At 42.4% G+C, this 25,807-nt stretch overlaps 1 long non-coding RNA gene across 5 annotated transcripts in view; it reads left to right on the top strand.

Annotated features, from left to right (window-relative positions):
• The first annotated feature begins 432 nt into the window (after positions 1-432).
• LOC108449877 overlaps positions 433-25,807 on the top strand; it is a 114,779-nt gene continuing 89,404 nt past the window's right edge. For 3 of the 5 annotated variants that reach the window (XR_001866165.1, XR_001866168.1, XR_001866169.1), the window contains exon 1: positions 9,088-9,243. This is a non-coding gene — a long non-coding RNA (uncharacterized LOC108449877). Of the gene's footprint in view, positions 580-9,087; positions 9,244-25,807 lie in introns of those variants that run through there. The other 2 variants (XR_001866167.1, XR_001866166.1) reach the window with 2 other exon arrangements.

Below are 25,807 nucleotides of genomic sequence, written 5' to 3' on the forward strand. Positions count from 1 at the left end.
TTGCCTAATTAATAATACATCTCTTTAAAGAATAAATCATAAAAAAAAAAATCAATGCATATTTAACTGATAAGCTAGAGTAACTTCAAAAGCACCAGTTTGGGCCATGAGCTGCATAAAACAGTGCTGTGCCACTCTGAAAACCCTGACTAGAACGAAACTTGGGATGTGTGAGTTTGCATTATGCTTCTAAAGTACTTGGGTAGTGTAATGTATTGAATTTTGTGACTTTTTTTTTCCTTCTCTTGGAGATAAAGGATGAAAAATACAGTTTAGTGAGCTAAGTGAACTAGTGGAGGTAAAATTGTTACTTTTCCAAAAGGGATTCGTTGCTAAGATGAAATCTGCAGCCCAAGGTGAAGTCGTAAAGCCACTGCCCAGCATCACCTTATCCTCAACCAGCTGTTAGTCAACAAGCTGCTCTGGAAAGCAGCTTATGTGACCATTCCCTTCTGGTGAGGAAAACAGGCTAAAATATGGTGTAAAACTGGGATTTGGGACAGGATTTGTACCTACTGCTGTCACTTTCCCTGTGCAACACTGACCAATGCTTCTCACGGTGCAGTTTCTCATAATGAGGTAAGACCTGAGCTTTTTGCATGACCTTTTGCCTCTGCCGCTTCTGCTGATTCTTGGAACAGCTACTGACACTGGGTTTTTATAATAACTTTACTGGGGGAGAAGAAGAAGTTGGTTTTGCAAAGATTTCAAGTAATCATGAAGAAACAGATTGGTTTTTGATTCTTTCATGGCCGTTACTCCTCACCAACAGAGACTGTTGGCCTGGGGAGAGGAAATGAGGAGGGTGTGAAGTCCCAATGGGGACTTCCCCAACAGACCAAGTTTGCTTCTATAAAAATGTTTAGGTTTGTTTTCCTCTGGGAATATGTTTTCATGGTCAGAGATTTCCTTGGCTTCTAGAAGAGTCTTTGGCAGAGGTGATGAGCAAACAAGCAGAACCTTTCCATCTCTGCTGTGCTGCAGTGCCTTCCTGCTGTTCCCCCTCTGTGTGCATCCCCCAACCTCCTTTTCCAGAGGTTTGCTCCAAAACTCCCAGGGCACAGGGGACCTCCCACTCCCTCTTTCACATGATTCAAGGAGTAGCAACCAAGACCAAAAAAAGTGCAATAATTCTCTCTTGTGATGCTTCAGGAGCTGCCTGCAAACGGGTGAGCAGCACCAGGTACCGCTCGTGGCAGAGTGGCGTTAGGGATTCAAGGCTGGAGCTACCACAGGATCAAACTGTGCATCCTGCAACACAAACCAGGATGGCTTTGATGAAAGCTGAGGCTTTAATTTAATTTGCATGGGCTCCAGATTAATGGCCTGTGTGATCAAAACGGATGGTGCTGTAAATAGGTTCAGAGAGCAACGGAGCGATGCCGAGGGAACGGAGCGCGGTCCGTGGGCTCGGAGGCAGGGCCTCGTCCTGACCCGAGCAGGGAGTGATGCTGGCAGCTTTTCATCTCCTGCTTGTCAGTCAGGAGCTCTGAAAGCCTGCAGACAGCTCAGCTCTGTTGTATTTCTGCTTGAGGGCAGAGGTGGTGCAGAGGTGTCTCGCTGGATGAAGAAATCTCCTTTCGTGCCGTACGTGCCTCTGGAGCCTGGGCACCACTTCCATTTCCTGTGCTGTTGGTCAGTTTTAGCCCCAATTAACAAACAAAACTCAATTATCTCGATGGTGTACAAAATGGAATATATCAATGGTCACAGAGGCCATTGATTTAGGAAACTTAAAACCCCATTCCTTTCCAATGTCTGAGAGATTTACTGAGGGAGTTCAGGTTGGAGATGTTCAGGACTCAGGTGGTCAGTTCTATGCACAGGACAAGAATCATTAGAGAATGGATTCTTTAAAGTCATCACCAGCACTTTGTAAAATACTTTTCTTTGACAAATGACTCCTGCAAGTGGAGATCATCTTTATTTAAAAGATATTATGTTGTCTTACAGCTCTGAAATTGATCTCAGAAAGGCCAAATATTCCATTTTTTCAGTCATCTGGTTGCTGAGAACCATCTGGCTGCATTAAAGGTGAGAATTAACTTACTTAGCTAGTAAGTTAATTGATCCTAATGGGTCCCTTCCAACTTGACATATTCTATATTAAGCAAGAATGATTTGGGAGCCTTGCCAGTGAATGACTTGGAGGAGATCTTGCATTTTAATTCTCAAAAATGGTGTTTAAACTCTTTATTTGTTTCCCCAATACCTCCCAGGCTGGATATCAAGCTATGTTAGTTAAACCTTTATCACTTCTGCAAAAATTAAATCTTTCAAAGGGACAACTTTAAAGATTTAAAGGTCTCTGCCTTTCAAGGGTGCTTTTAACAGATGTATCTTTGCTGAAATGTTCCTTAGCACAATTGCAGTGCAGTTAATTTACCACTTTTTGGAACTGACTTCTGAACTGGATAATGGAAATTACCCCAACTTTGTGTGTTCCCAGCTGCTTAAAGATGGTGATTGCAACAGCAGGGAAACAAACAGCTCTGTGCTCCCTGAAAAGGAGATTTATCTTGTACTACTCATGTGCTCCTGAGGAAATTGTTTTCAGTTATCCAATCCAGCTCCTGATTTTGTGAACAACTGTTAAAAGAGAAACTCAGTGGAATAACCTGGAAGGATGCTGGAGAGGTCATGTAACTCATCCATCAGCCCCAGGGCAGGATCAGCTGTGTATTAATCCTGACAGATATTTATTTGATGTGTTCTGAAAGATCTCCAATGGTAGAAAGATGCTCAGCTAATCTATTCTGTCTCCTCATCCCTGCTGGTAGAAAGGTTTTCCTGACATGTACCCTGCATGTTTCTTCTTGTAATTAGTCAGGAAAACGGAGTGACTTGCCTGATCTGTCCTAGGTATGGAAAAAGATGATATTCTGCTCTGTGTGAGTGAAGACTTTGAGGTCCCCCATGACTTGTCTGCTCTTCAGGGCACACAGCCCATAATGTTTTTAATCTTCCATCATGTCATGTTTGCAAATCTCTGATTAGTCTTGTTGCGTTCCTGGTGCCCTCTGCAGTCAGGCTGTATCTCTCCTGATCTAGAGTATCTTTCTCATGTGTTTAAAACGGCCTCCATCACCCACTTTTGATTCAGTAGCAGTGTTTGGAATATGTTTGCTATCAAGATTAAAGTAAACCAGTGCTATTATTGAAATATTATTTCCTCTAACTGGATCAGTCTTCCATAGTAACAGTAGTCCTGGTAAAACTAAACATAATCCTAGATATCAGTTTGGAAAGAAATATGCATTTTAAGGAGAAACTGGAGTTCTAAATCAGGCTTTAGCAGTAGCAAAGCTCAGTGTTTTTCCTGGTGATTTGGACCCAAACAGCTTTCCAAACAGATGTTTCCCTCCCCTCTTTACCTGTTTGCTCAGCTCTGAATACCCAGGGTTTCACTCACTTTTGTGTGTGTTTCCATTCCTTAGATCACGTTCTAGATCTCTCTTGTTGTGGGAGTTACTCCTTCTCATTTGCACACATTCCATGATGTGACAATTTATTTAATAGCAGATGACACTTGTTGCTGATTCTGTCACATGAAACTTCTTCAGAGCCTTTTTTCCTCCCGCAATTAAATCCTGCATCTTAGTTGCTGCCTTTTGTTTCCTTTGAACTCGTCAGGGGAGGAATATAATCAGATATTTGAAATTACAATCTTGGCTAAGAGGCAACATGAAGGCGAGGAGTGCTTCACATCTTTGTTTAGCATTCTGAAGCTGGGAAGCAGACAGACCAAATAATCTGCACTCATTTCTGAGCAGCAACTTAGGATTCTGGGGACTTGGATACTGCCCTAAGCAGCTTTGGGAAATAAGACTCAGTTATCAAGGTGGGGGAATAAAGCTGCAAGAGCAGAAGCCGGAGAGATTTAATAGCCACTCCCAGCTGAGTGGTGCATCTATTCCTCACCCTACTGCAAAGTTAGGGCTGTGCACAGGTAGAGATGGCAATGTAGGTAAAAATTTAGCATCAAAGGAGTCAATTTGATCTCTTTAAACCAGTCCAGAAGGAGACAGAACCTCTGGCTCCCCCCAGTGAGCCTCACCACATTCCCATGTGGGCACAGCAATGAACTGCAGACCCTCAGCACACAAGTGGAAAAAATTGTGATGTGCCAAAGGGAAATCCAGAAATGGGAAACTCTCACTGGTGCCTTGAACTACTGAATTAGCAGCAAATTTGCTAGCTAAAAAAAGTCCAGCTGGTGTTCAGAAACGAGTTGCTTTCCCAACTTCAAAGCCTCCACCAGGCTGTCCAGGGAGGATAATTCCTTCTCTGAACAGTTCATTTAACTCCTGAGTGTGTGAGCTAAGTGAGCTCCTGATAGAGGTTTCTTTTTTTTTCATGTCTTGCAAAGAAGTGTTGAACGGTTTGGGCTTAAGGTGAGAGAACACCTCTTTTGAAAGGTTTTTATGGAAATTGCTTCTGTAACAGAGTCAGGGAGAAACCCTTCTGCACCACAATTGCAGGAGAAAAGGAACAATCTGAGTTATAGCTGAGGGAAACTTGCTTTATTTTTGAAGCCGTGGTGATTTCCTTAGAAACTTTGTTCTTTAGGATGTGTGCCAGGAGCTTTTAGGAGAGGTTTTAGCTCTGAGCATTGCTTGGCTCTTCCTCACCAGAGCCCTTCTGTCGTGGGCCTGTTGTGAGGGGGGAGTGGGGTTTGAGTGGATTATGAAGTGTTGGTCAGTTTGGATGCTCCAGAGCAGGCAAGGAGGGCACAGTTTGCAGAGGGACTTTGGGCTCAGTCTGGTGTTTATTCCCCTTTTTGAAGGTGTTTCAGTTGGTAAAATTTTGGCTAATTTTTGTAACAGTGAAACTTCCAAATTTGTGTTCTCCTTATGCGAGCTGGCTTTGTGAAGCATTGGCTTTCCCTGACATTCTGCACACTGTGCTGAATTCAGCAGGGCTTTTTTTGTGCTGAATTGGAGCTACAATAATTTCTGAGCTCTGTGCCTTGTTTCAATTATTTACCTCTGCAAAAAAGATTTTTATAAATCCTTCCTTCCCTTTCATATTATTAACTTTCTTGTCAAACTTTTATTTAAACCACAGAGACAAAGATGGATCTTTTCTTTATAGCTCTGCAAAGTTAGATTTACTTCTCTGACCTGTTTCAGTGTGATTGAAAGCTAATCTGTCTCATTTTTATTGGCTTTTGGTAAGGCATGTATTTCTTTGTTGCCTTTTTTTTTGTTCTGGATTGTCTTGTGAAAATATGTAACTTCACTGGGCTGTAAAATGTTATCCTCCTAGGGGAAAGGAAAAAAAATGACAACCCTTAATCCAATCCAAGAGAAGCTTTATGTCTTTAATTAGCTTGTTGGATTGCATTCATGTATGATTCATGTCAAATGAACTCTGAGCAATAATAAAGGTCCTGTGGCCACCTCTGACCTTGCAGAGAGGAGCACTAAAGCCAGAAAGCTTTTTTGGCTCAACATCAATGACAGCTACTTGAGTTTGTGGTTTTTTTGGGAGGTAATTTTGCCATAAGAGCCTGTGGAGTGCTCTCACTGCAGTTAACTTGCTTTTTTTTGGGAGGTAATTTTGCCATAAAAGCCTGTGGAGTGCTCTCACTGCAGTTAACTTGCTCGGCCACGGGCATGATATGCCTTGTGGACTGCTAACCCCAAATGCTGATATTTTAAATTCTCTTGCTCTCCACTTTGTAATTAGTCCACTTTATAATCAGTCCTTTCGGTGCTCTAATCCTACAGTATATGTTTCTAACCCCTCTGCAGGAGTTATTTGCCTTTTTTTTTTTTTTTTTTTTTAATTCTATTTTGGATATAAAATTACTTCTGTGTTATGCTAGAGTTTTAAAGCTAAAATTACACTTTATGGAAGCTGTTCATGTTCTGCCTTGCTCAGGTGGGTTAGATTGTGATCATGCAGAGCATTGTATCAGACAGAGAGAATTCTGCCCCATATATTTGTGATTCTTTTTGTTTTTAAAGAGCTGAATGAGCATGAGGATAATATCCAGGGATATTGATCCTGGGACTTATTTTGGTAGAAGGTGCTGACTCACAGCAGCAACCCACAATTGATCAGTTTTCCTCCTGTTCAGTGTGAAGCATCTCTGTGGTGTCTCCAACACACTCCTGACCCTCTACAGCAGGGCCAGCACTTCAAAGTCATCTTGCCAGACTTAATATCTTGCTATTTGCAAGGTGTCTGCAGAACTGGGAACACCAATAAAATCTGCACAAATGCTACCTGCAGTAGCTTAAATTTATCAAAGCATTTTACCTCACTTTCTACTCAGTGGCTTTCACTGCCAGCGTGTAAATAAGTACTACATATGTGTAAATAAGCACTGTATTTAAGTGTAAATAAGTGCTGTTTTAAGTGTAAATAAGTGCTGTGGCTGCTTCTCCCTTGTTTTTGGGGATGAAATAGCATTTCACTGGCATTCAAGGGCAGGTTCAGGTGCCTGAGAGCAGTGTATATATCATATATATACATTGGGATAGTACACAGATAAATAGATATATCAGTGTAGCTACTGCTCACTGCTGCTCTGTTGCTGAACGTGGGAAAGCACATTAAACCCAACAAAACAGTAAACAAAGTAGAATAAATGCTGCTAAAATTAGAAGCTCAACCTGCCAGTTACTGATAGAAAAATCTTCAAAGGACTTGTGTCTCCCAGTGTTGTGAACATGATTGACAAGTTCTGTGGTTCATGTTTTTGGGCTGAAAGCATGTGGATACAGGTTTCCATTGGTGTTCCTGTTCATTCTTCGGGCATATTTTGTTTTGGTGTCCCTGAGATATTTAATAATGCATCCTGACATTCATTAAATATGCGCCCTTCATATATGGACTTTAAAAAACAGTTGTAAATTGCAAGTTAATATTGTTTATTTAGCACTTCCACCTTATTTATGAATGAATTATTTATGTTGGTACATTCATTATGGTGCTGTTTACCTGTAAATCTGTATTTCAGTACCAGCCCAAACATCCTACCAACAAAAAGCCTCCAAAACCAACCAAAAAACCCCAAAGCCCCTGTTTAAACCAGATAAATTGATACAGAAGGCATCTAAGTACTACAGGAGCCTCCTCCCTGAAATCAAATGGCTGGATAATATAACCTGGAAGAGCTGAAAAATATTTCTGAGCACAGATGCACATTCCTGAGTGAAAACTTGGGTTCAGGAAGCAGTTTTGACGAAGCTCAGCATCCAAGGTTAATTCATGAATGTTGAGGCAATTGTGGGGGATGTGGGAGCTTCAGCTTTGTAAAACAGAAGGCTCAGGGAATAAAGAAGAGAGGGAAACTACTCAGAATTGAATGACAGAAGAACATAAATATTAAAAACTGGAAAAGAATATGTATGGGTTAAAATCCTGCAAAGAAAATTCAGTATTTTACTGGCTAAAAATCCCAACAGAGAATTATTTTCTGTAGTCCTTGTCTGGAATAATTGAACCTCTATGTATTAATCCAAGGGTTAATTTGTGCTCTGGCTTTCCTTCAATTACCACCAAAAGGAAAATACCTATGGGACAAAATTCCCTGATTAGAAATCTGGAGAAGAAGCACCAGTGCAATACTGGGTGTGCTGAGAAATTTCAGCATCTGAACATCACCTTCCCTGGCAGAAGAGTTTTGAGGAGGGATTTGAGTTTGGGGGTTGTGTGGGGGAAGCTCTGCCCAAGCATTAACGGGAATGTGAAAGGAAATCCAGATAAAGGACAGGACCAACGTGATTCGGGGTGGCCTTGGCTTCCAGATTTGACAGCTTTGTTTGGCAGCAAAACTAAATAGGAATAAAGATGTCTGACTAGGAAGGGTACGGAAAGGAAATGAATGCAGCCAGATAGAGCGAGTCTTTGATCATAGATTGCAAAGATTATTTCAGTGCATATCAATGCAAAGAGGAATGATGTCTTTGAAGAATTCGTAACACAGAAGTCCATGTTCATGGCAAAGTATAAAGGATGAGAAGGGTAAAGGATTAAGAAAAGCAAAGAATTTGTGCATCATTAATGAATGATGAGGAATAGAAAGACAAATGAAAAATTTCACTGCACAGAATGAGAACTTTGATTCTTTTACTGAGTTGCTTGCTTAACACAAGGATTTAAAGAAGGAAAAGAGGATGAAGGCACAAAGCTCCTGCCTGTGTATCTCAACGTGTGAGGAAATGGTGGCAACCGTTTCCAACAGGAAAAGGAGCCAAGAACCAATTAAAATGTGATGCTATAAAGGGAAGTGTGACTCTGAGCTGAAATTGGGAAAGCAGGTGAAGCACATGGTGGTGTTGGCCCCTGTTAGAGGGCAGATTTCCCAGGGGAAAGGCAGTTTTGGTATCTGCTGGCACAGCTGCCAGCTGGGGTGTTACCAGGTTGTGTTTTTGCTGGGAAGAGGATTGCTGGCAGAGTGTGTGGGAGAGGAGGAGCCCCTGCTCCTTGTTTCCAGAACAATCCGATGTGCAGCAGTGTGAGTGTGGCACTGGGAGCTGGGCTGGGGCTGCTGCCAGGCCCTGGGCTCACCTGGTGCTGCTCCAAGGCCAGCCTTTCCCTGTTCCCATGGTACTGCATTCCCTGCCAGGAAGTTTCTAGGCATCGTTATCTATCCTTATTTTTCTGCTTCCTGTAGGACTGTCAAATGTAACCACAAAAAATAAAATACAGAAGGTCTGCTGCTTGCTTTTATTAATTCAGGATATTCCCAACGTGTAGTTTCAGCTGTCCTGGATGTTTCTACCTTGTCCAGCTGATTATTTAGCTGTGCTGGTGGATCCTCTGCCATATACGATGTGCTACCTTAGAAATAGAGTTACTTTTCAGTTGTCTCAGCAGGTATTTTCCCCTCTCTGGGGCAACTTTGTGAGCCAAGATTTGATTCATTTGTTGCCTGTTTATTGCCCCCGCTCATCTCTTCTCTGAGGAGCTTTACTGTTCCTGTTTGAGCCTGGCAATGGGAGAAGCCTTTTTTAATCTGTAGACTGTGAATCATTGGTGGAATCAATAGAGTGTAATCCAAAACTTCTGCTGAAGGTTTTAGGGAGTCTATAAAACACAGGCAGGGAAAGGCACCAAGACCCCTCTGGCTGCCTGAGACGAAGTGGGCTGGGCTGGCAGCTCCATCCGAGGTAGAGGCTGCTCCAGGCTGGTGCAGAGTGGAGGCTGAGGTGGGTTCTGGTTCATCCTCCAGCTCCCCCAGGACCAGAGGGAGCCTCCAGCAGGGCCAAGGAGCACGGGAGGGGCTGTGTGAGTAACTTTGCACCAATTAATGCCTCGGTTCCTCACAGCAGATGGGGAGTGGGGAAGGCAGGGACTGAGCACAGCGTGTTCTGGGCTGGTGGGCGTTTCTATCTGCTGGGAGCTGTGTGGGGTCAACAGAGAGCCTGAATTTCCATTGTGGGGGGTTCACAGCATAACAAAGGAGTAGCTGTAATAGCTGCTTGCTGCTGGTGGTATCTAGCACCCAGAAATGTAGCTCCATGGCAATAGGAGCTTTCCATAGAGCTCTTTAGGCTTTTAGGAATATGAATGGCTTTTCTGTGGGCACTGAGATAAAGGAGTTGTGAAATGCCATCTGCCTGCTTGTCTTGTGTATCCTGAATGAGCAAAGAACTCGGCTTTGCTCAGGTTTATTTCTTTGTTTGTGGGTCTTTTTTCTTCCAATAGGTTTTTTAACTCCATTTTCCAGCTTTGCCCTTGGTTGTATCTAAAGGCAAACATTGAAGGTTTGTGGACAAGACACAGCCTTCTATTCCACACAGTGTTCTTCAGGGTGCACAGTTTGACATTAGCTTTATATACAATCTGTAAACAAGTGTTTTACTGTGAAACATGACCAAAAATTAGTCATGTTTCCTTTTGTACAGAACCCTTTTCTAAGTTGCACAAAACCCTCACAACCGTGCTGCACTGCATCAGCACATATGTTTGGTGAATTAAAAAGTATTCTTTCTGTGATGATCTCCCATCTGCTGCTACCTCTGACAAATTTAATGCTGGCTCTTGAACACTGGAATACAGGGATGCTTTGTTCTGGCATGTGCTGGGCAAGGAGATCTTGTATCTCATAGGCTGCCCTTCTTGTGGGTGGTTGCTGATGAAATATATAAACAATAAGAGGTTTGGTGAAGTTAAACAAGAAAAGGGATACGTGGTTTATTTATAGTCTGAAAAAATCAAACCCAGTAAACAACCCAACCCTTTTCTGCCGGCCTGTGTAATAATGTCTCTCCTGTATGAATTTGTTTTAAAGCAATTTTTTAGCAGCCCAATAAGCAGATGATAAAGTTTATACTGAGTGAAGAGACCTGACTTTTCCATTTGCCTTTAAATCACTGCAGAGCTTTCACCTACAAGTGCAAAACCAACCTGATGAGGAAAATCTGCTCTCTGCTGCTTTATGGGTGTCTGGTCCAGCTCCTAGTGCCAGGCTGAGAGGAGGGAAGGATGAACTGGAAAATTCCTGGAGTGGAGGGTGAACCCAGTGTCTCCCAGTACAGGAAAAAAAGATAAAAAAAAATCAGTTGTTATTGTAAATATATAGATTTAAAAATTGTTTTGTTTTTCCTGATTGTCCTCCCTAAAACTGTAAGATTTGATTCCCTTAGCTAATCCCAATTTGCAGAAGCCCTGCTGCCTTCTTCATTTTGTCTTACAGAATCTGGAATAATTCCATGGGATATATGTACAAATCCAATCTCAGTCTGGCTTTGGATCATTAAGTAGCTTCTGCTTTGGGTTTTGGTTTGGCTGAAATCATGAAATAAAAAATCTGAAGTATTTTGCTGGTGGCAGAGGAACAGCTCCAGTATTTCTCTCACTGGGATTGGAGTGTTCTGGGGAGATTGGTGCTTCCAATCTGGGCAGTGCTTCAGCCAAGAGCAGCAACTGTCCTAAAATGTCTCTGATGATCTGTGAGGCCAGAAAAAACCCACTGAAATTTTTCATTTCTAAAAGCTGAGGCTTTCATTCCCACACGAGTGCTGGTGGATGGAAAATGATGGTGCTCAGGACACAGCTGGATCAAGGAGATGATTTTGCTGTGTCTCTGTTTCCTTGTTTCCCCATTTTCATGCACTTTTGCAGTCATTTAATACCTTGTAGGCTGATTGTGAAGTGATTGCAAAATAGAACAAGCAGGTGGTTCTGATGGTCTGAGCTTGTTTTTGAACTCTTCTTGCAGCAGTAAATGAACACAAAGCAGAGCTGAATCGGGGCCTCAAACAAGTTTTATTAGAAGAGTTTATTTTTAATGTGCATCAGATGAAAAATAGTATTTTTGTATTATCATATCACTGAAAACCCCTGTAAGGAACAGCTCAGTGACTTATTCAGGAGGGTTCAAGGTATTTGAAACATCCCTGTGATTGTCCTGTGGCATTTTTTCCTCCTCAAAATGCCTCACAAAAATGCACCCAGAGGGTCCGTGCTGGCATTGACCTACAAGTCAGGGCAAACATGAATGAACTGTAATGATAGTGGAAAAAAAAACCATGAGAAAAGAAATTTTTCTCTCAAATGTTCCACTTGATGTGCCTGGAAGAGGTGAAGTAGGGCCTTGAGGATAAGTATGGGCCCCTCAGCACAAACACCTGGGGGGTTTTTGCTCCCTGGAGATGGTGGTTGGAAAAATGTAGTTGGGCAAGACCTTTAAAGTTACTGAAAACTCCAGTGGTCTGTGTTTGGTTTTGTTTTGGAAGTAATTATGGTTATTTGACAGGACTAAGCAGAGAATAAAAAGGTTCCCTTTTGTCTTTCAGTTCTTATTAACTGGAAATCATTGAGTTAAGGAAATGCCCATGAGCAAGAGTTGTCCTGCCTATGTCAATACTTCCAGATGTGCTCCAGTCCATAACCATTTGATTGGACATGGATGCAGCAACAGGGCAGGACTGGACACACCTGGGTGCAGGAAATTACTTTATCTTCAGCAGCTCTAAGATCAGTAAAGAGAAAATCTTAATTTGGGAGCTACAGGTAAGGAGGAAATATTGAACATGTGTGGCAAATAGTTTCCAATGGAACTGAACACCAGGAAAACTCTAATATGCCTTTCTTTCCTGAAAATTGGGATTAGCTTAGGGCAAGGATGGAGCTTAAGGGAAATCCATGTGAATGAAGTTGTAACCCTTGGCAGCCATCAATAAAATCAGGAATTTCATGTGCTTTAAAGGAGTGACTTTAAAAAATAAATCCTCTTAATAAGCTTATCTTGCCATGGGATGCAGTGGGCAGGGGAGACAAAGGCTGTAACTCAGGCAGCGTGGGAATGCACGTTATTGCCTTTCAGCAGATTCAGGCTGTGTCTGCTGGGGAGCTTCTGCTGATGCCTCTCCCTGGTGCAGGTCCAACGTGTGCCACCACAGCCACCTGTTTGTCACAGCCTTCAGAGCCCAGCCCAGGCTGTTTGCAAAGATGACACAGAAGTAAAGAAATAGTGTTTTCACACGGCTGTGACTGTGTCAGGGGTGGTGACAGTGCAGTGTCTGAGCTGATGCTGGGTGTCTGGGTTTTGTCCAGGAGCTGGGAGAGGATGGAGCAGCCTGGAGAGCTCAGTCCCAGTGATGCCTGGTGGGCGGTGCTTGGGTCAGTGCAAGAAGCACAGCTGGGACAGGCAGTTCTGTATATTCTACCCACAGAACGTTTCTGTTTCTTCAGGCCCTAAATAAACTCAAAAGCTGGTGACAATTAGCCAGTCTTACCACATGAAAATGCCCCAAATGGTTTCTGGGCGCTCAGAAGCACTGCAGGAGATGAGCTAAAAACATGTTACAAACAGGACTTCAAATAAAACAAAAACTAAAAGTCCTATTAGGAAAAAAAGGTGATTCTGGGTAACTCCATGGATCATCCACCCTGGCTGCTTCAGCCTGGCACGGGCTGGTGTGACCATGCAGACATGAGGACATTGGGAAGGGCAATTATTTTAATTGAAAGGGCTTAGCACTAGCTCTTGACTCAGGGGGTACCATTAGTATTACCTCTCACCACCCGAGCAGGTCTGGTTTCACAGATTTCACTGTTCCCTTCTTTTCCAGCCACTAATAGAAAAAAAGTGAAATCTATTTTAGAAGGGCAGCCAGGAGAACTGGATGCTAATGCTAAAATGTTCTGTTACAAGCTGGTTTTCAACTGCTGCAGCACCTGCAAGAGGCTTTTAAAAAAGAGAAAAAGGAGAAAACTCCTCTGATAATTTTACTGCAAAATGGATACTTCATCTCTATAGAGAAGAAAAGTGTCATTGATCTCGATGATAAATTGTATCTTGGTGTCTGAAAATATAGACCTTGTTTTTTTTCATTATAAGGATGACCTTGCCTCTATTGTAAATCAAAAGTAACCAGGGATTTGTGGCTCTTACAAGATCTACGGGGGGGAAAAAATGACTCTGAGGCTGCAGCCCATTTTGGAGCTGAAGGAAGGTGAGGGCAGAGCTCCGAGTTTCATCAGGCTTGCAGCGGGATGGATTTCAATACCTGCTGGATGGATGCTGAGTGTTCCCTGCCTTCCAAAGCCTGAGATGAAAGCAGCAACACAGGAGAGTTTGGGCTCTGGCCAGGAGAGGGTAGAGAAGTGCTGATTCTCCCTTAATCAGAAGAATTTCCAGGAACTTTTTCCAGCCGAGGTTCATGTGCCAGCTGTGCCCTGCTAAGGGACTCTCTCTGTTTATTCATAAATACTGCTGTGGTGCTGAAAACTCCATAATACAAAGTATTATCACACTGCTTCTTTTGCAGTTTGAATTAAAAGCTGAATAGTAGCACCTATTTTTGTTTTATAAATGGTGGGGGGAAAAACAGTGTTTTAAATATTAAATGGTTTTAAATTGTAGCAAATTTCAGAGCACAGCCTCCTTTGCAGGAGCCCAGAACTGATACAGGAGAGGTCCATAGACATCACCCTCTTAACTGGAGCCCTAACTGCAAAACCAGCCTGTTGTGGCTTAGATGAAATTACCTATTTTACTTATGACTTTCCAGTTGGTTATTTCAGATCTCAACCCAAAATATTTATCCTGTCCTAGAGGTAGATAATGGTCAGAGCTGGGCTTACAGACCAATTAGTCCTGGGATGGGTTACAGACCAATCAGTCCTTCTGGTGCTGTGGGGCATGGGTTGAATGGACAGCTGTCCAAGATACAGTGAGGAGTAAAAGTCTTGGAAAGAGTTTGCATCGTTGGAAAAATTCCTCTGGTCTCAGAAAACACTGGCCTGAGAGTAAAATCTTCAGCAGTGTCTACCAGAACGTCACCCACATTAAAATGTGATCATTTCCAAATGGTGGAGCTGGATAACCATCAGACTTGGGGCTTTGTTAGAGCTTGACCTTGGCATTAAACTTTGCTGTGGGGAGTTTGAGAAATGCAGGTGCGTGCTTTTTGTCAGGGTTATCAGGGAAATGTCTGTTGTGTGAGTCTCGTGATTATGGAGTGAGCAGTGGAGGTGAAAAAGGCTGGAATTCTTCCTTTAATTCCCTTTTCAGGTTGTGGAGCATCTGTTACAAGCAGATAATCCATTTTCCTGCTCTGGTAATGTTTTCTGTTATAAAATCCTGCAGACCTCACTCCTCCAGCCCTGGGCTGAGCGAGGCAGGATCTTCAAAGTGGAGTTTGTGTTCAGGTAATTAAAGACCACATCATTATGCACAGGCACGAGGGGGCAAATTGAGGTTGCACAGCTGGTCTCAGTTCTGACATTTCCAACTTGGAAGTGGTTGACTCTGCATCTCTTAACAATGGCAGAGAATGTGATTGCTGCTGCTCTCTCCACTTACCTCAGGCAGAGGAAAAGTTGGATTTCTTCAATGCACACTGAGATTGGAAGTGTTTTGTAGGGAAGTCATGTGGAAACTTTGCAACGTAAAATTCACTGGAAATAACCCTTTTCTGTTTATTTTGGGAGTTCAGTTCCAGACAGCTGGAACTGTCCCACAGGGGGACACATGCAGTTAGTTTACAAATCTTGCCTTTCAAACAGCACCAGCTACTTTGGTTCAATTATTTAAAATATGCTTCCTGCTTGTGTCAGTACTGTTTCCCTGGAAGTTATTTTAGTGTTTCAGTGTTCTTCACAGCTACCAAAAATACTTCTGTGTAGTTTGAGCCAGAGAGGAGTGAAGATGCAGTGAACCTTGATTTATGTAACTCTCAATCAGGAACTGACAAAGTGCTTCAGTTAAAGGGCAAAAACACGTCCCAAGCTACCCTAGAAAGCACAGAGAGCTCTGAAAGCAATTTAGATGGTGATCCTGTGCCCACTATTATAGCTGTAGTATTGATTCAGAGTCTGCACAGCACTGTCCCTACAGAGGAGATGGGGTTTGCCCCTCTGGTGGTGGCAGCAGAGGGGACACCAGGCACAGGGGCATTTGGACACTGCTCTGTCCAGACCATGCAGAGGGACAGGTCATCCCTCCTGCTCCAGGCATATCCTGTATTTGGTCATGGACACGGACCTGGAATGCAAGATACCTAAAGAGAAAAAACTGTACTTTGTATTCAATAGGTGGTTTTATTTCTTTTTCAATTTGTTTCTGAGCTGGAAGGCTGGGCTGTACCGAGAATCTTGGTGAAGACCTCAGAGCAGGAATGGTTCCTTGTTTTATGGAGCCTGAGTGCAGCAAGGGTGGGAGAAGTGCTGTTAACAGGGCTCCAATCAATAATTCTATTTACAAAGAAGACTAAATCACTGTTCTTTGAGAGTGGTATCATATATCATAATAAAAAGAATAACAGTCCAACACGAAGTCCCTTTCTAGACAGTTAATGATGTATTCTGGGAAACTGGACGTGTTCATCCCTAGATTGCATTTGAGAGGCTGGATTTTTCCTGCAGGAGCTGGTCTATTATTGAGCTGGGTGAAGTTAACAAGACATTCAGACACAGGTCACAAACTTGTGTGTTGAAAGAGAAGACAATAAGCCAGTTCTGCTCTTCTCATGTTTAAAGGATCCTTGGCTCCTTGGGAATGTTCTAGGGTCTTCACCCCGCAGTTGACTCTGCTCTCAGTGACTTCCCTGCTCCCAGTCAGGACACAGCACTGGGGGGATTGTGAATATTTTTTTGTTTAGGAGTGTTAGGAGTGTTGTTGAGGTGCAGAAATTGGTAGAAAGTGCAAAGCTCTTTGAAGTTTCTGTCTGAACCCATTCTGACAGAGCATGGAGGGGGTCTTGCCTGACATCCTTGTGCCTGGCTGTGGAAGTGAGTCACGTTTAGGGCTTGAGAACAGAAGAAATGTCAGGAGGCCAACACAAATAAAACACTTTAGGAAAATAATTCCAACAGTTCAGTGCTAGTTTGCGTTTATGATGACATCATGTCAAAATCTACTTTGAAAATTTATTAACTCATGGCTAAACAAATGAATATTTTACAAGGCTTCCATTTAACACTTTGCTTTTTTAGAGGAGGATTTGTTGTTGTTGAATAGCAATGTTTCTTCTGGCTTGTTCCTGAAATGTTAGTGGCTTAAACCATTTATTTGAAAAATGCAGCAAACAAACCCAGAGTTTATCTTCTTACTGGGGAAAAATACCCCAGTGGGTGTTGGAAAATTTATCTGTATAAGCTAATCAGTTAGACATTGTAAATTTGGTTGATGATTATGGCAGCTCCATCATAATATAATTTCATTACTTTTTTTTATCTGAGGGATTATATGCTTGAGGAGCTGTCTTTGAAATACCTGTCACACCAAGAAGCCACTGCACCTGTGACAGTTTCTTGTTCAGAGCCTTTGAGGAATATCAGCATGGATTTTTAGAGGCCAATTGAATAGCCAGCCCCCAGAGTACAGTGAAATAACTTTATTAGGCAGTCTAAGTAGTGCCATTGAGTTTGTTTTGTGTCTCTTATTAAATCAGCTCAGTTAGCTCTTTCTTTTGAGTCCCTGTGGCTATTAAGTCTCATTCTAGAGCAGAACCAATCTTGGATTAGCAAGAATGTACAAATGAAGTTTCAAAGGTCCAAAGCAGAGGTCTGTTGGCTGAACTAAGGGAAAATCAGGTTCTTTGTGTGTGAAGCCTGGTCTGCTGTCCTGGAGTGATGCAGGGAGTTCCTGTTCAGCTCTGATGCTCCTGGCACAGTGACCATCAACTGCTGCCTGCAGAAGTAGGTGTGGGCTGAGGGGGTCAGTAAGAGATTTCTGAAATTATCCAGGTGATCATCACCAGGAATGGCCTTCAGAAGAGGGATATGCCCTTTTAAATTCAAAAGACTCACTTTTCAGCAGGTGAACAGCCTGGGGTCTCTCTGGTGGGGGGCTCTTCACCTCTGGGACGCCTTCTGAGGACTCCTGGATGTGATGTGTAATCCAAATTTCCCACATCACAACAGAGAATTTTGGTTGTTGGGCCTGCCTGTGCTTTCCCAGGATGTGAGTTGTTGTTTGAGGTCGGTCATGAGAAATGTGGGAAGGGAGCAGGCTGGAGGATCCCAGCTCGGATCGGCTCAGGAGCTCTCTCCAGCCCCTCTCCTGCACTGCAGGTTGTTTCACACATGGGATGTTTGTGCAGTGGATGTGGGAATGCTGAAGGGTTGTTGATGGGTTTTGAATATTCAGAACATCCCTTTAATGAGGCAGTAACGTTATGGAGCTTGGACTAGTTATTTCTTCAATTTTTCAGGGTAACTTTAAACTCCATGTTTTTTAGGGAAGTATTATAGAGCGAATTGAATTTCCTTTATTGAATGAAATAATTTTTTCCCTTGAAAACTAAATGTAACAAGAATTTAATAATTCATGAATTGAGCTTCAACATCTTTTAAATAATAGATGGACTGTCATGCCAAGTTCAGCTGAAAACTTACAGAGCATACGTTTTTATGTTTTTATTTGACATTTCGAGGAATTACAGAACTGCAAACATTTATTTTGTATTTTTACTCATTGCAATATTTTATTCCTTTCAGGTTGATTTAAGAAATAAAAACAACACTTTAAAAAAAAGTAACTAGCTTCAGGTTCTGATGGGAAAAGAGAATAGAAGGGAAAGAAGCTCTAGGTACACATTCATAAATGATTCACTGGACTTTTGGCTGACAGAGAGCTTTCATAATAACTCTGTTTATTATTTTTCTTATCAGTGGAATCAAATGTTAAATAGCTTGACTGGAAAGAGCTGTAAGGTTGACTAACAATTACACCTCTGTCACCTCTGCTGTCTCTGTCCTTTTCAAAATAATCAGACTGGATTTCTCTTATTGGTTATTTCTCCCCCTTCCATGAAATAGAAATGATTTTCAGATGTGGCGAGCTGCAGGAGCAGTCTGTCTTTTTGCGGTATTTTTGGACACGAGGAGGATGGGGGAGCCTTTTGCTTAAAGAAATAGGAACCCAAAAGTTGCCCTCACTGCTGACTCTGTGACTTTTAGCTCCTGCTCTGTTACACCCCTGGATGTGAGGTGTCCCAGGAGAGGTGGAGGTGACACCGCCCTGGCACGTGGTGGCCCTGTCCCTCTGCCCTGTGTCCCAGCTCTGTGCTGTCCCTGTTTTCAGGGATTCAGTCAGGGCAGGCAGCCCAGTGTGGCTGTTTGGGGAGTGTAGCACTGGTTCCTGAGGACATGGACAATGTGTGACCAACTGAGTCTGTGCTGGGGGGAGTGCTCTGCTCCTGACCAGCTCTGAGTCCATGGGTGAGGTCTGGTCAGCAGGAGCAGGATGTGGAGCTCTTGGACAACAAAAGTTCCTACAGCTCTTCAACAATTAGGATTTTAAGTTGCTAATGTTTATGATTTCCCTGCTCTTCCCCATCCCAGTCAGGCAGAACCCCGACTCAGCCTGTTAAACAGCAGATAATCTACAGCTGAGGGGGTTGCTGTACATGTCCCAGGAGCTGCAATCCAAAAGAAAAACCCAAGATCACAAGACTTGTTAGGCCTTGGAGTGCCCAGCATCACATCACAAACCCACTGCTGCTTCTGGGATTCATGCCCTTGCTTTGTAATATCTATTCCAGAGCGCAGCAACTGACTCTGAGGTGATGGATTGCCTCATCTGTCTTGGCAAGACCTTCTGAAATCCATGGAAAACTACTGCAGATTTCATGAATAGGTAGCCCGTTCTCTGTTGGTTTGGAAAGTTCTTCAAGTGCCAGAAGTGAAAAGAATGTTTTCTTCTTTTTTCATTCCCAAGAAAGTGCGTCTTTCTTTCCAGCTCCCTCTTCTTCTGCGCAGTGGAACTTGAGGCTGGGGTTGGTGAAAACAAAAAAAATGTTATTTCTAAACGTGGTTTGTAGTGTGCCCTATTGCGAGCAGGGGCCCAGTTAGAGGCTGGAAGATTTTGAAATGAATGGTGTTGCTCTGTTCTGTTCCACCAAACGAGGAATGAGGCGGTGGGGATTTGAACAGGTGAAGTTGCCTTCTGTAGAGTTGTTTATAAAAGACTTTAGCTATCCCTAGTAACAATTTGGGTTGATTATTTCAGCATTACTGTAATGCCATGATGATTTTTGCCTTTTCTTTCATACCCCTTTTATGCCTTTTTACAACTCCTGTATTCTTAGTGCTTTTTGCCTACATTCCTGGCCTTGTTTATTCAGCCAGGAGACTCAACATCTCAGAAGCTTCGTAGCTGGGGATCAGTGTGCCCCAGACCCCAAGGTGCTCTCCAGAACATATTCTGTAAACTGAGATAGAACCATCCAGGGGAAGGCTCCTTGGGGAGGGGGGGCTCACTCGAGCCTCTCATTGGGGAATCTTTGATAGATGTGCTAATTAGTAACACCTATAATGTTGTACCAGATCTTTTGGGGTGTGCATTGCTGTGTGCATTGAGGTGCACTTGACCTAGATGTGTGCATCTAAGGATCCTTAAAATAAATACCGAGGTTAAAATCCCTCTTTCTCTTCTAACAGTGTTTGACTCTTGATTTTAAGACCAGGAAAAGGCATCAACTGTTCCAATTTTCCTCTTGAGTGCAGAACTGAAGAAGCAGAGGGGGAAGAAGTATTTAAGAACCTGAAGCAGATGATTTAAGTGGTAGCACTGTGCCTGCACCTTTGTCTCATCCTATTTACAAACTATGAACCTGTCTTATTGGTCAAAGGGGAACAATCAATTTTACAGGAATCATTATCTTTCCACCAGATATTCCAAGTGTTGAAAGAGAACATTGGCACTTACAGGGTATTAACAGGCAAAAATAATTCACAACTTTGCTGTGATAAATGTTCCCACTTGTGAAATTACAGGGAATCTGTATTCAGTTCCAGCTTGTTCCACCCCACAGAAATGCTTTGGTAATTTGGGTGGTTACTTACAATAACTCATCAAGCTGATAATAGTGTTTATTGCACCATATGTTATCACTTAAGACTTGAACTGTAACTTTTACAATTCCATTGAAGGGGAACTAGGTGAATATGGAAATCAGAAGTGCTTGGGGTTCCTTTCTTTTCTTTTAGAATTCTGAACCTATTTCTTGGAATCTCCAAAAATGTAAAAGGATTAGGAGAAGTCCTCTTAGCTGCTTTTTGCACCAAGCTGGGCTGACCTCACATGGGTGTTTTTGTAGAGAAAGGGCAGAAAAAGAGATTTTACATTTTTTTTATTTGGAGCTAATAAATAAGGCTTTTCTCTATATTGCTCATAGACTGGAGCCCTGAGAGAAGAGCCAGCTAAGTTTAGTTTCCAGCTCCATCACAGGTTGGGCTGTTATTCCCTGGAAAACCTCACAGTTAGAAGGAACAAGGCACAGTCTTCCCTGGCTGGGTATTTTTAGAACAGATTCACCCACATGTTCAGGTTTTTATCAATAGTCTTTGTAGCATGATTATACCCAGGACTGTAATTTCCAGCAAAGATTCCTTGTACAAAAAGCTATAAACATTCCTTATTAAAAGGTAGTCTCTGTCCCCAAACATTTCTAGCATGTGTAGTTTGAGAGGCAAATTGTATTATCTGGCATGAAACCATTTTGTTCTCCTTTGTAATGTCATTTAAAAGCTGTGCCTCCGTGTTCACTTCTGATCAGGTTTTGGTAAAAAAATCTGTTAGAATTAAAGTTTTTCCTCACTCAATCTTTTACCGAGCACCTTTTCACCCAGGACGTTTCCTTTTCTCTTTGGGAACATTGCAAGCGACTCAATCCCAAGGGGAAGAGAGTTCTAATATTCAGTGGGGGAAGAAAATAATTTGAGTGTGTCAGTACAATGGTAGGAACATTTTGATTAAAAATGCAAGAATATTCAATCATTCTATCTCGCCGACCATATGTACATGAAAAGCCTATCTCCATCCTTATCATTTGGGTGCTCGTTCTCAACAGGATGATTGATTGGCAAGATTCCTATTTCTACACCTTTCATCTATCTTCAGTACTTTCATAAATGTTGAATTAAGCAGTTTTTATGAAACTTATCATAAAATGGAGTGTTCATTGAAAGTGACTGTGACAAAGTGGATTCCCTTACTCTTGAACTTCAACAGCAATATTGCACAATACATTTATTTCTGGCTGCTTAAAAGCACTGCTTTTTTTTTTTTTTTTTCCCTTATGCAACTTTCACCCTGAGGAAATTACAGAGAGGGGAAGACTGAAGGGCTTTTGAGAAGAGCCACGGTGTCTTGGAGTGAGAGTTTTGCTCACTCTTCAGGCACCTGGAAAGCGAGACTGTTGCCTCTGTGAAGTTGACGTCTTTCTTTTGTTCTTAACAATGTTTTGTTTTGGTCTGTGATGGCCTTTTTGTGGAGGTAATACCTGGAAGCCTTTGTCTGGCTTGGATTATTCCATGTCCTTGGAACAGGAACAGCCTTATGATTCATGCAGATTATCTCTGATTAAAAGTAAATCATGTTATATTAACTCTTGCCTTGCAGGTATCCCATATCAACACAAAACAACTGCTGAAAAAAAAAATTTATTTTTTTTACTGGTATCAGATTTTGGGCTTTAGGAAGTGAAGATACTCTGAGGAGCTTTGTAGCTGAACAGATTCACTGACAGCTTATTGCAGCTGACAAATTTCCTCTTGGGTGACCCTCAGGGGTCTTCCCAAGTTAGAACTGGATAGGGCTAAATTTCCCACTTCCCCTACAATGATGCAAATCCAGTCATGTTCAAATGCTCAGTGGTTTTGGGTATTTTTTTTTCTCTGGAGGTGTTGGAGCCACATCACATCTGCTGATGCTTCTGGTACTGTGATGTTCCATTAAGTATCTTCCAAATTGGGTTTATGGTTTTCCTAGGAAAAAAAAAAAAAGATATAAATGCTTGATTTATGGGAACACACAGCATTTGCAGATGTGTCAGTGTCACTGTTTCCCCCAGTAACTGAATTAAATGGCTGGAAAAGGACAATCAAGGTGGCTGTCACATGCCATTGCATGAAGTTAGTGCAACATCTGCTTTGCCTGCTGTTTCAGGAATCACTGGTGCATGGCAGAATCGGGAGGAGAATCTCGAGCACTTTTTTTTTCTTGTTGGTACATACTGTGCATGGGAAATGTTTTAAGTTCTGCTGAGAGGAGCCTTTTGTAAGTTTATGGCAGCAGGTTGATGTTTTTACCCTGTTCAGCACTAAAGTTACAAGAAGCTCAGAAAAAGGGCATTTCTCTCTTTCCGTGCTCTCTCTTTTTATCTTTCCATCACTTGCCTGAGCCCCTGATGCTCTTCATGTCTTGCTCCTGGGAGTGCCCCCATTCATGGCCCAATGAGGGATTTTTATCCATACAGTGAGTTAATTGTAGCTGTAATCACTGGCAGCCGTTGATGTCTTACTGTTGTAATTTGGTATTTTCCCCCAGAACCATTAGAGGAGGATGTGATATAAACTGCTGGTTAAAAGCTCTGTGATTCATGGCCATTCTGGGGGCAGCAGGGAAAACGAGCTGTTGGTAGCAGAACCTCCAGTTAGAAACATTTATGGGGCTTCCCTCAGGGACTATGAGGGGAGAGTCAAACTTTCATACTCTCAGATGCTTGTAAGCAATTCTCCATCTGGGACTTTAGATTGGAATAGCTCCATTACTCATTTGTACCCCAGAACTCCTTGGGTAATAATCTGCATCATCTTTAGCTGTGAGTGGCCACAGTCACATGTGCTGCTGGGGGAAGCACAAATGAAATGCTGCTTGCTGGCCTTGGAAACCACAAACTGTATTTCTTGCACTACCAGATGCTTCCTTCATCATCTTGGGCAGTCTCTTGCTGATAAAATCATTTTAGATGCAATTAGCTCTCTGCACACATCACAAATATTTAAGTGACTTGTTATAGAGATGATTTCTGTACCTGACTCTGCACCTGTGATTTGAAATGTGACTCCAGGAATGTGACTGGGGTGGAGGGAAGGTGTCAAACCTCATTGTCCCAGCCCTGGAAGTGCAGTTCCGAGATTAAACAATGGTGTAGAAGCAGGAGCACAATTCCCACCTCCTTTTTCCATCGTTTTGTATGAACTGGTTTGTGTAGGCACCTGGTGTGTGCATTTTCCAGCCTGTCCTGCTTTCAGGTGGAGTTTAGCACCAGGAGAGGAGGCTCATGGAGAGTTTCAGGGCCAAATCACACTGCATGAGAGGGATAAACTCTCCTTCAAGTATGTTTTTATCATGTTGTATTCCATGGTTTGGACAGCAATGCAGTGAAGGAATCAGTGCTGAGCATTTTTGGCTCCAGGAGCACCAGAAATCCTCCCGTTACTGACTGTGTCCATTTAACAGCATGGCTGGGCACTGGGGACGAGGTGTCACTGATGGTTTAGCTGCTGTCTCTGACCTATTGCAGGCTGGCTGGCTGCTTGCTCATTACCCCAAATTGGATTAATAGATCAATGAACAGCAACTGGAAAAAGCAGCAGAATTCAGCGTGTGTTGGCAGCTCTGATTACCCCGAGGCTGCAGCCACAGGGGGCAGAGATCTGAGTGTACCCACAAGGTCCCCAAATTGTCAGCCAGGTCAAGGGGAGCTCAAAGAGCCACATCCAGCCTTGGTGGGGAAGAGCTGTTGGCTACAACAAACCAGTGACTGAGGGCCCCAGGGGTTTGCCAGAAGGAGTTTTGGAGAATTAACTTGTGCTCAGCTTAGCAGCGCCACAGTTTCTCGTTTTCTGAAGGTACTGCCAGTGACTGCACATAATGTCTGTCACAGCAAGTGTCTCTGAATTATTCATAAGTGACTCGATTTTGCAATCCTAAAATATGAGTGTTTTCCCACCTAAAACCAGACTGTTGCTGTCTCTCGTGGAGCCTTTCCTGGTTATTAGAAGTCACTGCTGGTCTCCAGTCCCAGGGTGTTTTCCAGGGGTTGCTACAGCTTCTCAAAGTCCCCTAAACACAACACATTGTGCTGCAGGCTCCCAAATTCTGTCCAATTTGGCATCCCTGCCCATGGCAGGGGGTTGGAATGAGATGATCTTTAAGGTCCCTTCCAACCCAAACCATTCCAGGGTTTTATTTACTGCTCCATTGGATTGCACTGGGCTGGAGAGGGTCATTGACTGCACCCAAAACAAAGTAATGAAATTTTAGGTGTTGAGCAGTCGGTTTACTCCACAAATACTGACTCAATTGCAATTTTTACTTACCTTGTAGTGGAGGGTGCATCTCTGAACCTGTTAGCGTAGGAAGTGAAATTAGTGTGTGAGTTTATCTTTTAATGAGTTTAGTGCAGCAACATCAAATAATTTTTCTCACAATTTAGCTCAACATTGATTCCTCATTTAGTTAAAAATTCAAAGTCTTACAGGCTACACAAGAAATTAGGTTCTTAATGACTGTTTTATTCAATTATTACAGCGATACTCGTCCTATCACAGTTAATGTTCCATTGTGAAATTGGTTTGAGAGGGAGTGTAAAATGTTACTTTTCTCCCCAATCTCCTCATGAGTAATATCCTCACGTGGCGTTTTAATGCAGTTCTTAACCATAGTGGATCTCCTTTGCGTGGTTTTGTTTCAGAATTTGAACCAAGAAATTATTAAAATGCAGTTTAAATTGCATTTTAAAAGCCTTTTTTGTCTCAACAAAGATAGTTTCTTACCAAGTTTTTAGCACTTTTTCCAAAATTTCATTTAAAAAAACCGAAACCTTCAGTGCTGCTTGTCTTAGCATAAAAGCCTCCAAATTCTTTTTTTCTCAAGTAGCACTAACAGAAACTTAATGGTTCTTGTAATCCTTTTTGTTGATAGATAAAATTCTTTAGCAGCAATTGATGTATAGAAAACTGCTAGGTCAATCTGACAGGAGATACAATCCAGGAAAGTATTTTCCAAGGGGCGGGGGGCTTTTAGGATAATTTTTAGACATTGTTCATCATGACTGACAGCTGGTGGTCAGTACTTTAAAAGATACCATCTCTGGACTTCCCAGTTTCCTGTATTTAATACAGAAATTCCAGGTAGTACTTGAAATATGGCATGAAGTGTTACTTTGGGCAAAATGAGCAATAAACGGCCTCAGCTGTGGCAGTCCTGGGGTGTAAAAATGGAGCCTGGGCAGGCAGGGAAGGACTGGGAAGGGGATTAGAGGCGAACAGAAGGAAAGATCCTTGCATCTCCCTTCTTCCGTCCTTTCTGGACCAGGGCTGATCATTCTTGGCTGTGCAGGTCAAGCTCTCTGCTGTATTTCAGTTTGATATGGATCAGGTTTATCCATTCTGTAACTTCACAGGAAATATTTAATGTTTTGTCACTTGGCTGCACGGCCATTTGGTGCTTTTTTTGATAGGAAGAAATGGTGGGATTTCTGTTTGGGTTTTGTGGGGTTTTTTTTGGTTTTTTTGGTTTTTTTGGTTTTTTTTTTTTGGTTTTTTTTTTTTTGGTTTTTTTTTTTTGCATTTTTGGTTGTTGTCCTCCCCCTCCTGGTGAACATCC

The sequence above is a fragment of the Corvus brachyrhynchos genome, unplaced genomic scaffold (assembly GCF_000691975.1).
Source record: "Corvus brachyrhynchos isolate BGI_N302 unplaced genomic scaffold, ASM69197v1 scaffold91, whole genome shotgun sequence".
In the NCBI taxonomy this organism is placed as follows: domain Eukaryota; kingdom Metazoa; phylum Chordata; class Aves; order Passeriformes; family Corvidae; genus Corvus; species Corvus brachyrhynchos.